Source organism: Protopterus annectens, chromosome 4.part0, assembly GCF_019279795.1.
Source record: "Protopterus annectens isolate FY-2018-M chromosome 4.part0, PAN1.0, whole genome shotgun sequence".
Taxonomy (NCBI): Eukaryota; Metazoa; Chordata; order Ceratodontiformes; family Protopteridae; genus Protopterus; species Protopterus annectens.
The window spans coordinates 1,151,344,876-1,151,359,012 of record NC_056733.1 but is presented as its reverse complement, the minus strand read 5'-3'; positions in this window follow the sequence as shown (position 1 = coordinate 1,151,359,012).

Sequence of the window (14,137 nt, the reverse complement as noted above, 5' to 3'; positions counted from 1 at the left end):
ATAAAAGAAGCCTGATAATTCATTTTTATAGGTCAGCTAATTTGTGCTTGTCAGCAGGATTGGCAAATGATAATAAGGTGTCACTGGTTCTGCCACCACTGACATAAACATCATCTCCAAAGAACCAGAACCTACTTATTAGCACTTGTCTTTCTTTAATATGTTGTTTATAAGCATTTGTCAGTCCCGTGAGCATGAACATAAACACAAGGTCTGAACGACTGAACACTGTTTGTAACACACAGCTGTTCAATTCTTCAAAGTGTGACTAGATGCAGGCACAGTGATGCAGAAGCAACATGTTTTACAAGATACTAGGAAGATGAGTGCTTACATAAAAAGAACTGGAGACATCCACTGTGTTTACTCATGGCTGACAGCATTAGACACACAGCAGCATTTGTTCTCAAAGATGATTGTCCTAATATTTTGTCAAAACAGTAACTGCTTACTTCCTTCCCCGGCGAACCAATTCAATAATTTCTGCAATAATCATATAAAAGCAGTACAGAATATTTTGTTAGACATTGATATCATTGTTTGCTTCACTCCCCTACACATTAACATGTCACAGTCAGAGGTGTATGCAGGTAGATGTAAGGGAAAAAAACAGTACTCTGGGACTTAGCATAAGGTTTTATTGGCTAGACTGGAAACACTGCTAAAATATGATGCAACAAGAGCCAGACTAAACATTCACACAGACGTGACATGTACAGTAAAAAGCTATTTAATGTGGTCAGACAAGGAACTGAATTGCTGATCTTTGCTTTGTGGTTTGGTTGATCTGGTGAAGCAGAATTGCTGTGCAGAAAGAGCTGTAAAATTTGGGCAATTTCTTGGCTGTACTATGAGACCTTACAGACCTAGTCCAAAAAAGAAATGCATGGAATGGAGCAAGACAGTAGTGCTAAAATGTGTAAGGAGGAAGGTGGTACAAACTATACAAAAACTACAACAAATTAACTTTATAAGATGGTATTGCAACAATGGAAGTGTGTGCTACTGACAGTGTTGCCCAACAGTACTTGTATGTTTACCATACAGCTGCTAAATGTTTTGAAAGTAGTAGTTATGGGGTTTTATACACGACCCCCCATTAAATATTCAAAAACGTGCACGCTGATTGTAACGTTGTAAATCAGAGTTATAGTAATGGAAAAAGGTCCAGTCGCCCAGACTTTTTTCATTACTATAACTCTTTTTTTACACTGTTTTGCTATGTTAAACGAGTTTAACATAGCGAGACAGCTTTAAAAAAAGCAACGGTGATTCTCCGTTGCTTTTTTAAAGCTGTCTCGATATGTTAAACTCCTTTAACATAGCGAGACAGTTTGTAAAAAGCAACGGAGATCTTGCTTTCTCCGTTGCTTTTTTCAAAACATACCGAGACAGCTTTAAAAAAAGCAACAGAGATTCTTTGTTGCTTTTTTAAAGCTGTCTCGCTATGTTAAACCCATTTAACATAACGAAAACAGTTTGTAAAAAGCAACGGAGATCTTGCTTTCTCCGTTGCTTTTGCCCACAGTTCTGATGTACTGCATAGGCATACGCATGCGCAGTACATTAGAACTGCCACAGAATACCAGACAGCTGCAGAAGGGCAGCAAGGAGGCATTATACAATGCCATTATTTAAGAAAAGTAATCATTTTTTTTCTTAAATAATGTCATTATAATAATAACCACTTCTGGGTGTGGGTAATGCTGGATTTACCCACGGTTGGCTTTGTTTGGCCACTCGGGCTTCGCCCTCGTGACCAAACCACACCAACCGTGGGTAAATCCAGCATTACCCACACCCAGGCGTGGGTTATTGCTATAATATCACATTCAACAACCTAACGTTATTGTTCAACTAGAGATCCATTTTATGCAACAGTGAAATTCCATCATTCAATTTATTGTTCCGATCTGTAACTCTATGCTCCTGACGGTACTTATCATAGGCAGAGACAGATCATAGCGAGAGAGAGGCATATCCCAGCTGACTGGAAAATGAGCATTCTACTGCGAATGTATAAGAATGAAAGGGATATCACAACTGCAGTCAGTACAGAGGGATCGAACTCATGTAAGACTGCATGAAAGTGCTGCTGAATGTGACTCATAAATGAATGTGCAGACAGTGGAAAGTAAGATGAGAGAGCAGCAGGTTGTAGTACAACCAAAACAATATTTATAGTTATGTAGTGGAGAAGAAACTGGAGATTAATAAATAGTCTAAATGAGTATTTTTTGACATGGAGAAAACCTATGACAATATACATAAAAAAGGCGACTTTGGGTAGTTCTGGGATGGTTTGAAGCCTCAGAAAAACTGGCAAAATTAGTGCAAGCTATGTACATGGATCCATTGCCATAAACATGAACAGTGCTCTGGCTCACAGAGGGAACTCCATCAGTGAACAAGTCAGAGGGGATAGATCAACAAAGCTGTTGTATGCAGACAATGTGGCATTACAAGCAGACCTTGAACAGGAACTTCAGCAAATGATAGGGGACTGGAATGCAAAACTGAAGGTACATGAGATGAAACTGAGTATAGGTAAGACAATGGTCATGGTGCTGTTTCTGATAATAGGAGTTATTAGGGAAGTGAGTCTAGAACAGTATGCATCTATTGACAATGGCCGCCATCATACACTATCCCCAGATATATATATATATAGATATAGACATATATATATATATATATATATATATATATATATATATATATATGTGTGTGTGTGTGTTTGTGCATTAGCAACGATTCCCTGTATGTGGTGTTTTTTCTTTTCTCCATGATTATGCGACTGTGGAGTTAGTATGCTATATGTAAGGGGGGTATGGGGGTACAGGGGTACTTGCCTCCTGAAAAACACTTTTAGGTATATTTTGTGTAGAATGGTTTCTATCAATATTGCATCCAGTTAAATGAGTTTTTAGTCAAGTCTGTTCAGTGATTTGTGATTATGACATAAATAATTAATAAATAAATAAATATACCTGAATCTATCTGACATTTGTTTACCAGGAAAGTCTGACTGCGCCAGAAAGTGCTCATTTTTAGCGGAGGCCTGGGGAGAAAAGCTCCACAATCACAATATTTCAAAAATCAAGTACAGGTACAAAGTATCATGTTACATTACAAACATAAGAGTGAGAAAAAAATGTTGTAATCAGAAAAACATAGAACATTTGCTTCATAGTAGAGTGCAATGAAAAACAATAAGATGAGATGAAGAGAATATGTGAGGAAAAATTCAATAGTTATATTATTTGTTACATAGATTAGTATGTGGTAAGGGCGGCCACGGTGGTGCAGTGGTTAGCATTGCCACCTCACAGCAAGAGGTTCTCCGGTTCGATCCCCGGCTGGGATGCCTTCTGTGCGGAGTCTGCATGTCCTCCCTGTGGTCGCGTGGGTTTCCTCCGGGTGCTCCGGTTTCCTCCCACATCCCAAAGACATGCTGCAGGTGGATTGGACACTCTAAATTGGCCCTAGGTGTGTGTGTCAGTGTGCCTTCTGTGGAAGGTTGGGCGCCGGGCTGGCAACTCGGCACTGTAAAACTCCACTGCCAATCAATGTGCGGACAAGGTGATCCGCTGTGGCGACCCCTAACCGGGAAAAGCCGAAAGAAGAAGAAGAAGATTAGTATGTGGTAAATGGGACCTGAGACAGCTCAAATAAGACATTTAAAGAAATATGAGAGATCACATGATTATAGACGGCGAGGTGAAATTAAGTCAGCTGCTGATATTATGGTTATAGAAGTTAGACGGATATAGAGAAAAGGATTATAAGAAGAGTGCAGGGTAGGGTGCCTTCAGGTAGCTTAGGTGAGCAGGGAAGGAACGGTCTGCAGAGATGAAGAAAATAAGGTAAGGTAGAGCGGAAAACAAAAAGGAGAGGAGTGGAGGCGGGAGAGGAATGTGAGTGTGATCTAGGTAGAAGGGGGTGAGTGAAGTATAGGGAGTAAGTTCAGCCAGGATTGTGTGTGTGTGTGTGTGTGTGTATATATATATAGAGAGAGAGAGAAAGAGAGAGTCAAGGGAAATGATTTACACCTTTAGAGTGGTCTGTAGCACTTATTATTCAAAAGTACTTATTCTCTCCCTACATGTAACATTTATCATTTTGCTTTTCTAGTACTGAAGTTCTTACACAATTCTTCTAAACGTGCATTTCAACACAGAGGTCTTACAATATAATAACCAGTAAGTCAAGTATAGACTCCCAGTAACAGGGCTTTTTGTCGGGATGTGACATATTTATTTGAAGAAAGAATGCGTTATCTGTCCTTTTTATACGTACAAGGAAACAGTTTACGAGTTTTAAGACAAAAGCAAATTATTTTGGAAGTGTTGCAGTGCACCTTGGGTGGATGGTGTGGTATGTCAGTGCACAAACAGTACAGTACTCTCTGTTGTGGCCAGATGCTTTAATGTGCCTTTGAGGAGGAAAACCAGCATTCTTGTTGATAATGTTCACTCTAACAGTCAATCTTTAAGTGCTTAAACCAGAACACCTCCTAAGTATGATGACTAACAATCTTAAAATGAATAACTGATAATAAGAATGAAATATTAAATTAGTATACACATATGGGCCACTATATTGTTCATGCAATACAACCTCTAAAATAATGCTTGAATGTAAAGTCAACAGAGAAATATCAAATAGTTAATGTCAGTAAGTAGTCAACAAAAATGTATTTGACTTTACTTCAGATACCAACTAGAGTGAACAAACATAAAAACAAAATACAGCCAGATCTATAATCACTCAAATAATTGAAATGACCCTCTATTTAACAGATGAATAGTGAACAATACAGACAATACAAATGTAAAACCAGAGTGAAGTCTAATACTGTATAACAGTACAAATGTATAGTATATGACTACATTTACTGTTCACAAGAAAAAAAATACAGACTGCTGGTTCAATCTAAATCTGAAGCACACACATACACACACACACACACACACACACACACACACACACACACACACACACACACACACACACACACGCACGCATGCGCACACGCACACACGCAGTTGTTTCTTGTTCAGCTTCTCTACAACCCCCTGAAAATGCTTGCATTGAAAAGTGATACAAGGGTTGTTCAATCCTATAATGTTAGTTTTCCATTTTCATAACACTTGTAGACACCCTATACCTTCATAGGTTCATAGGTTCATAGGTTCGTACTAGGCTATCTGCCCTAGGGCATTTATAAGCCTAGCCAGAGTGTTGTGGCTTTCACCACCCCTTAGGATGAGAATAATACGCCCTTTTAGGGTTTAGTTTACTGTGCCTCTGTCTAGTAGTGACACAGAGATGACCCCCGGGGTAAACCTACGATCTCTCATCCACTCGTCAAGATTTCTCTTGAATAGAGTTAGTGAGGGGCTCTGCCTAACATGGATTGGGATTCTGTTCCAGAGTGTAGGGAGCCTCTGGGTTATGAATCTGTCCCTCCAGCATGTCCTATTTATTTCTGTGTTGAGGTTTAAGTCTCTTGCTCTCGTGGCTCTGATGGATTTGGATTTTCTGAGGTGGAGCATGTCCATTAATTCCGGATTGGACATGGCCTTGTACGTCAGGCACAGATCATCTCTGAGTAGGAGGTATGCGACTGAATAGAGCTGGAGTTTTTTCAGTTGGGCAGCATATGATGGTAAGGAACTTTTGGGGTCTTTCCAACTGCTGCAGGTGTCAGGTAAGATACATCCCAAATGGGGCATTGTACTCAATCATTGGCCTGATAAGAGAAGAGTACATGGGCACAATGACCTCTCTTGATCTAGATGTGAAACCCTTCATGATAAGGTGGGCAATATAGAAGGTCTTCCTAACCATTTTGGCAATGTGAGTGTCAAATGAGAGGTTACTGTCAACCTGGGTCCCTAGGTCCCTGATTACCTCTTCCGTACTTAATGGATTACCACCTATGCGGTAATTTGTGGGTACCTTGTTTTTCCCAAAGGGTATGACTATACATTTTTTGGCGTTCAGCTTAAGGCCATGGCTCTGGCACCAATTATCCATTTCTATGAGGCCTCTCTGAAGGATGTTTGTGTCCGCTGGAGTATCAATTATGGCGCCCAGTTTGCAGTCATCTGCGAACTTTGTCAGCCACAATCCTCCTATGTTTGCCTGTACCTCGGAAAAATAAATGCCGAACAAGAGGGGTCCCAGGACTGAGCCCTGTGGGACACCGCTTGTGACTGGCTTAGAGTCTGACATAGCTCCAGCAACTCTGACCCTGTGGGTTCTGTCCTTGAGCCAGTTTGCAACCCATCTTGTGACATATGGGTTTACATTTAAGCTGGTGAGTTTGTCTATGATGCCCGAGTGGGGTATTGTGTCAAAGGCTTTTGCAAGGTCAAGGTAGGCTGTGTGAACTGCCTTACCCTCATCAATGGCCTTAGTGACTATTTAAAAAAAGTCAACCAAGTTCAAAAGGCAGGATCTGCCGTTGACAAAGCCAAATTGGGTAGGATCCAATGTCTGTAGGTCCCCAATGTCTTTGTTTATGAGTTCCATAATGATCCTCTCCATAGCTTTGCAGACCAGGCTCATCAAGCTTATGGGGCGGTAATTTCCAGGGTCCGTAGAAGCACCGCCTTTGTGAAGTGGGACCACTGTTGCCATACGCCATTCTTTGGGTACGTATCCTGTATCCTGAAATGAAGAAACTGTCCTCTGTAAAATGAAACTGTAATCACAGGTTACTTTTTAATTCTTTTTCTCCAAATAACAGTCTCATTCAGTACACAAATTATCCTCCCAGTATCCTGTCACCTTAAACTAATCTTTAATCCAAAATATTAGTATGCACATAGCCACCATGAACAAATGCATGAAGTAAAAAAAAGTATCCTTAGTAAAGCAAAACAGCAAGGGAAGTTATTCTCTTATTTTTGTTGCCTCCATAACCTTTAATGCAGGTGCCAGCTGCCAAACAAAAATCCACAAAAATATAGTTGCTGCCTAATTTCCCAATGCCTAACTTCTGGAGACAAGGTCAAAGTAGATGCATGGCTTCCCAATGCCTAACTTCTGGAGACAAGGTAAAAGTAGATGCATGGCTTAACAGTATTAGCTGTTACCTTACTCACATCCTGATTGCAAAGCGGTTCCCAAATCTAGTCTCCTTAAAACACAACCAGATGATACTGATCAAACTTAAGTATTTGATAAGTGTCAAGAAAAAGTGTCCTCTCTCTCTTGTTTTTTTATCATTTTGATTATATATGTTCCAAAACTCTTGTTTACCCTTCTCAGCCCATGAAGACACACTTGTTAAAGCAAATTTCCTTCCTCGATAGCAAATATTCCCATTCTTATTATTACCACGGTATTGTCTCATAATAATAATAATCGGCTACAAACATAATAAATGAACCATATCATCAAAGCACTGATGGCTGCCTTCCATAGTAAATTATCACCAGTGCAGTTTCTATGTGAGCAGCAACAGTGATTCCTCTATTTTAGAAGATTCCTCCCTTTTTTGTGTTTGAGCAACTGCAACATTGATATATATATCAGTTTGGGGCATGTAGATTGAGGGCTAGCCTCCCAAATACCCTGCAAAAATGTGAACAGTTTGAGCCTTTATCCTTGTGGCATTTTAGGTTTTTGTGTTCATTGGCATGTTGTGTTTAAACTTTAATGGAGGAACCAAACAGGACCAATATTCTTATAGCTCATCTCAGTGCCACCTAGCTCAATGATAGTATGTTATATAAAATGATGACTGCTTATTTCTGCCCACTGACTCACTCACTCACTTAGGTACTCTGGGACATAGGAACAATACCAGGAAAGTGATCACAGGAACCGTAATATACCTAGCCATATATAACTTTGAGAAGACAAACTTAAAAGTTATTGCCACTCTTTAAAGCACTTAGTACTACTCACCTCCCAAATTGAGTAGGGCCTTACATGATAAGCCTGGTGTAAATCTGTGACTAGACTAGCCTTAAAGATAGCCAATATAGTGTAGTGGCAACTTATTCCATACGCTTGTTATACACTTTGATAGGAATCTATTCTTCTAGCGATTCTTGTTTATGTTTTGGTGTAGATTTAGGTCTGTAATCTTCTTCTCTTTTAGCTGTTCCCATTAGGGATTGCCGCAGCAGATAATGTTTCCATTTCTTCCTGTCCTCTGCATCTTGCTCTGTCACAACAACCACCTGCATGTCCTCTCTCACCACATCCATAAACCTTATATTAGGCCTTCCTCTTTTCCTCTTACCTGGCAGTTCCATCCTTAGAATCCTTTTCCCAATATACCCAGCATCCCTCCTCAGCACATGTCCAAACCAACGCAATATTGCCTCTCTGCCTTTGTCTCCAAACCATCCAACCTGAGCTGACCCTCTAATATACTGATTCCTAATCCTGTCCATCCTCGTCACACCCAGTGCAAATCTTAACATCTTTAACTCTGCCACATCCAGCTCTGACTCTTGCCTTTTTGTCAATGCCACTGCCTCCAACCCATATAACATAGCTGGTCTCACTACCCTCTTGTAGACCTTCCTTTTCACTCTTACTGGTACTCGTCTGCCACAAATCACTCCTGACACTCTTCTCCACCCACTCCACTCTGCCTGTACTCTCTTCTTCACCTCTTTTCACACTCACTATTACTCTGAACTGTTGATCCCAAGTACTTAAACTCATCCACCTTGGCCAACTCTACTTCCTGCATCCTCACCATTCCTTTATCCTCCCTCTCATTCACACACATATATTCTGTCTTAGTCCTGCTGCCCTTCACTCCTCTCCTCTCTAGAGCATATCTCCACCTCTCCAGGGTCTCCTCAACCTGGTCCCTACTCTCACTACAGATCATAATGTCATCTGCAAACATCATAGTCCATGGGGCCTCCTGTCTGATCTCATTTGTCAACCTGTCCATCACCATTGCAAATAAGAAAGGGATGAGAGCAGATCCTTGATGTAATCCCACCTCCACCTTAAACACATCTGTCACTCCCACTGCAGACCTCACCACTGTCACACTACCCTCAAACATATCCTGTACCACTCTTACATACTTCTCTGCCACTCCCGACTTCCTCATACAATACCATAACTCTTCTCTAGGCACCCTGTCATATGCTTTCTCTAAGTCCACAAAGACACAATGCAACTCCTTCTGACCTTCTCTGTATTTCTCCATCAACACTCTCAGAGCAAACATTGCATCTGTAGTGCTCTTTCCTGGCATGAAACCATATTGCTGATCACTAATCATCACCTCCCTTCTTAACCTAGCTTCCACTACTATTTCCCATAACTTCAAGCTGTGACTGATCAGTTTTATCCCCCTGTAGTTACTGCAGCTCTGCACATCACCCTTATTCTTAAAGATAGATACCAAAACACTTTTTCTTCACTCTTCAGGCATCCTCTGACTTTCCAAAATTTCATTAAACAATCTGGGTAAAAACTCCACTGCCATTTCCGCTAAGCACCTCCATGCTTCCACTGGCATGTCATCTGGGCCAACAGCCTTTCCATTCTTCATTCACTTCATAGCTGTCCTTACTTCCTCCTTACTAATCTGTTTCACTTCCTGATTCACTATCCCCACATCATCAAACCTTCTCTCTCTCTCATTCTCTTCATTCTCAAAGTACACTTTCCATCTGCTCAACACACTCTCCTCGCTTGTGAGTACATTTTGCTCATTATCCTTTATCACTTTAACTGCTGCACATCTTTCCTAGCTCGGTCCCTCTGTCTAGCCAATCAGTACAGGTCCTTTTCTCCCTCTTTAGTGTCCAACCTTTCATACAACTCTCCATATGCCTTATCCTTAGCCTTCGCCACCTCTCTCTTTGCCATGCACCTCATCTCCTTATACTCCTGTCTACTTTCTTCATCTCTTTGACAATCCCACTTATTCTTTACCAGCCTCTTCCTCTGCACACTCTCCTGTACTTCTTCATTCCACCACCAGGTCTCCTTGACCTTCTTCCTCTGTCCAGATGTCACACCAAGCACCTTTCTAGCTGTTTCCCTTGCCAGTTCTGCTGTAGTTACCTGGCTATTTGGTAACTCTTCACTACCCTCCAGTGTCTGTCTTAACTCTTCCCTGAACTCCACCTCACAATCACCCTTTTTCAACTTCCATTTAATCCTTGGCACTGATCTCACACTCCTCCTCCTCTTCTTGATCACCAATGTCATCCTACAACCCACCATTATATGCTGCCTAACTACACTTTCCCGTCACCAGTTTCCTTCAGACTGGCCCTCCTGTATAGGATATAATCTACCTGTGTGCATCTTCCTCCACTCTTTTATGTCACCCTATGCTCCTCCCTCTTCTTAAAATATGCATTCACCACAGTCATGTCCATCCTTTTTGCAAAATCCACTATCATCTGACCTTCTGCATTACTCTCCTTAACACCATACCTACCTATCACTTCCTCATCCCCTCTGTTCCCTTCACCAACATGCCCATTGAAATCCACTCCAATCACCAGTCTCTCACCCCTGGGTACAGTCATCACCAATTCATCCAATTCACTCCAAATTTTTTCTTTCTTATCCATTGCACACCCAACCTGCAGAGAGTATGCACTAACAATATTCATCATTACACCATCAATTTCCAGCTTCATAAACATCACTCTATCTGACACTCTCTTCACCTCCAAAACACTCTTGGCATACTGTTCCTTCAGGATGACCCCTACCCCATTTCTCCTGCCATCCACACCATGACAGAACAATTTGAACCCGCCTCCTATACACTTGGCCTTACTCCCTTCCATCTGGTCTCTTGCACGCACAATATATCAACCTTCCTTCTCTCCATCATATCAACTAGCTCTCTCCCTATACCAGTCATACTGCCAGCATTCAAAGTTCCTACCCTCACTACTGCATTCCTAACCTTCCTCCTCTCTTCCTGCCTTTGGGCATGCCTTCCCCCTCTTCTTCTCCTTCGGTCAATAGTAGCCCAATTTCCACCAGCACCCTATTGGCTAACAGTACTGGTGGTGGTTGTTGTTAACCCAATTAGACTTAGGTCTGTAATGAGGGTGTTTATAGAGGCATTGGTTTTGTGAAGAAATAGGAGGTCAAATATAATTGGGATTTTTATGACTTGAAAAGCTATGCACAGGTCACTTGGAAAAGTCAGTAGTTCATTTAATGTAAGGGGAATCATGCTAATCTTTCAGAATAGTTGAAGTATTTAAGACCTTTAATTTTCTTGGTTAGAAATCTTTAGAGCCATTCCAATTGAGCAATATGCTTGGATTTGTACATATCAAAGTGGCAATGTATTTAGTGATGGGTCTGTTAAAGGAAGCATAGAGGGGAAGGATGACTTCTTTGGTTCTTGAAGATATTCCCTTGCTAATTTACTGGGCCAGTTGGAAAGATTACCTGACTGTCTCAGAAACTTGATAACTGAATGACAGAGTGTTGTCTAAAGAAGTACCAAGGTCTCTTATGACCATCTTTGTCTGAAAAGGAGTACCATTTATAACATATAAGGTGAGAGCAGCTTTTTTTGCCAAACACTACTATGCTACAACTTTTTGCATTCAGCTTTAAATTGTTTTCAGCGTATCAGGTATGTGTTTATTCCAACCCTTGCTGGAGCTGTTTACTGTCAGAAAATGAGCAGATAACAGTACCCAGCATGCAGTCATCGACAAACTTGGTCAACCACACTTTCTGGATATCGCCTTGAATGTCTGCAAAATAAATGTGAAACATGAGACGGCCTAGCACAGATACCTGTGACACACCACTTGCTACCATTTTACATTCAGAGAGCATACCAGCAGCAGGTAGCCAGTTTGTAATCTAGTGGACAATGTAGAGGTTTGCTTTAAGTTTGTCTAATTGTTCAACAATTCCAGCATGGAGAATAATATCAAAAGCCTTGGCCAGGTCAAGATAAGCAATGTGCACAGAATGAGCACTGTCCACGTCCTCTGTAACCTCTTCAAAGAATCTTACTAGGTTCAAGAAACAGGACATGCCCCTCACAAAAAATAAACAATCTGAGTGAGCTCGAGTTCATTAAAGTTGCCTATATCTGCATAAATGAGTTCTACTATGATACAATCAGTGGTCTTGCATAGAGAGCTGGTAAGGGTGATGGGTCTGTAATTACCTGGGGTTGATGCAGAGGCCACCCTTGAGTAGGGGAGTCACAGAGAGTGTTTTCCAGGCAGTAGGCACAAGCCCTGTAGACATGCCGAGGTTGAACAGTTAAGTAGAGATTTGGATACTGCATACTTGGTACAGATGAGAATGCAACCTGGTATGTTGTCTGGCCTAATGGAAATATTATTTTTAACCTTTGACAGAGATTCTAAGATTTGTTTCAAGATGATTTCAAGGGAAACTAAATTTTCAGAGTTAACAGGAGTAACGATGTGGATATGTGAGATTAAAGTTAGTAGGAAGTTATTCTTCTAGTATATTAGCTTGATATCAGAGTGTGTTATATTATTATGGAAGAGCCAAGTGCATTGTTGGACATTATTTCTTAATTTCCTGACATAATTCCTTTGATATCTCTTATAACATTAAGTTTGTTTTCTGCTTTACATTCCTGAATACTGCTCTTAAGTTCCTTGTGGGCACATATCGGTTTTGTCTTGAGGTAGGGGGATGGGGATGTAACTTTTGAGTTATTTTTCTTATTATACAATTTATTTATATAGGAGTTCTACTAGAGAGGTTTATTCTTGACTTTACCATTATATTTAGGGAAGATGGGGTACAGATATTTCTCTGCAGTTGTTTAAGTGCCGGTAAAAGTTGGAGGTGAATGTTGAAGCCCTATCATTTGGATCTACTTGCAAAGGATTGTTGGGAGTTCTGCATATGTCTTCTACAAACTGAAACAAGTTTTCCCTGGTGAATGATGGCCTCATCTGTTGCTGAGGTAGTACATCTAGGCATGACAGAGAAGATGACCAATTTGTGGTCAGATTTATTCAGGGATGAGGAGATGCAGGATGGAGTACAGGCAGGGGCTAGGTTGGTAAGGACCAGGTCAAGGATGTTAGAGCCTCTAGTAGGTATTTTTACAGATTGCTCCAGTGCATTGGTATTAAAAAAAGTCTGAGCATAAATATGTTTAGAGGTGTGCCAATCAATGCATGGGTAAGTAAAGTTCACTAGCAAGAAGGTATTTGGTTTGATATTTAATGCCTCAATGGTGTTATGATAATTTCCATGATCTTTACAGGACTTTGATGGGGATATATAGCTAGCAACGAAATAATAGCTGCATTTGGTAAGGGTGATTTGGATCTCCATGAGATCCAGCTTAGGATTATGGATCATTTGATATCAAGTAATGATGTTTCTAAAAGATACTTCCTAACAGTTGCCCAACGGTCTGAAGGCATGACAGCCACTAAACCCCATTATAGAGGGAGTGCAGTCATTGCACTGAAACCATGTCTTAGTAACTATAATAATATGACTGTGTTCTGGCATGCTTCTATTTAGACTCCTATCATTCAGTAGTGCCATCATATGCTGATCAAATATAATTTTAATCACTTATTTAGGAATGCTCAGCAAGTGGACTCTGCCTAAAAAGGCACTATAGAGGCAGTGGACTTTAGACATTATGTGGAAGCCTTGGTACAAGAGGTGTAAGCTATTCCTAGCAAAACAGGAAGTCTTTGCCATTTCATCCCTGCCTGACGCTTACTGACCCCCCCTTAGAATGGGTCTATATTATATTCTCGAAAGCTGACAATGTCAAATGTGACATTGTCGGCATGAGAATATCGAACTCTCAGAATCTCGAGCGTGTAAACGGAAATCTCTGTAAGGGGAGAGTCCCCTTTACTGCAATGTAGTGCGGTCTCGGAGTTGGTATATTTAAGTAGTGGGTGTGTGGGGGGTGCAAGGGGGCTTGCCCCCCAGCTTAAACCCATTAGGGTACTTTTTTCTTTTCTTTTCTTTGTGTTTTTATAAGGTCGACATTTGAAGACATCAACCATATGGTGTCGACCAATTGTTGTTCGATGTTTTCAACTGTCGATCTTATAATATAGACCCCTTAGAATGACACCAATTATGTAGCCAGAATGACATCAATTATGTAGCCAATTATTATATCCAA